Source organism: Daktulosphaira vitifoliae, unplaced genomic scaffold (assembly GCF_025091365.1).
Source record: "Daktulosphaira vitifoliae isolate Bord-2020 unplaced genomic scaffold, ASM2509136v1 Scaffold_2, whole genome shotgun sequence".
Lineage (NCBI taxonomy): Eukaryota > Metazoa > Arthropoda > Insecta > Hemiptera > Phylloxeridae > Daktulosphaira > Daktulosphaira vitifoliae.
The window spans coordinates 17,557,675-17,558,526 of record NW_026099573.1 but is presented as its reverse complement, the minus strand read 5'-3'; positions in this window follow the sequence as shown (position 1 = coordinate 17,558,526).

Genomic DNA, 852 nt, shown 5'->3' with positions numbered 1-852 from the left:
CCCCCCCTGTGCTGGGTTGTTATTTTTGATTATAAAATAAAAATCATAAAAAAATTGATCAAATTAAGTAAATTACTGGTCAAAAACAATTTTTTAAGAGTACCTCGGAAGTTGTAAATATTATAAAATATAGAGTGGATATGAAAAGCGCGATACAATGATTAATGACAAAAATGACATAACTCGCACCATACCTACTCTCTATATTTAAAAATTTCATTTGAATATAATTTATGCATTCCTATGCCTTCTTATATTTGGCGTATTTCTATGGCTTCCTAAATTTGATACATTTCTATGGCTTCTTATATCATGCGCATTTTTATGGCTTCTCATTATTGGTGTATTTCTATGGCTTCTTATATTTTGCACATTTTTATGGCTTCTTATTATTGGCGTATTTCTATGGTTTCTTAAATTTAGTGAATTTCTATGGCTTCCTAAATTTGATACATTTCTATGGCTTCTTATAATTGGCGTATTTCTATGGCTTCTTATATTTTGCACATTTTTATGGCTTCTTATTATTGGCGTATTTCTATGGCTTCTTAAATTTGATAATTTTTATGTCTTCATATTTTGTGCAATTGTATAGCCTCTTAATTATTTCAGGCGTTATTAAATTAAAAGTGATTTTATTGTTGTCAGTCTTTGGTAATCATTGATATTTTGACAGTGTATATAAACTTTAACACTATAGAATTAAAAAAAAAAAAAAAAACCCAGCACAGGGGGGTCGCGGCACAGTGGTGACGTGGCATAGTTGGATCAAGTATAATGATATCTGACAGTGATTAAAATCACTATCAAAAATAAACGCTTCGATGCAAATCTTTAGATAGTGTTTAATTT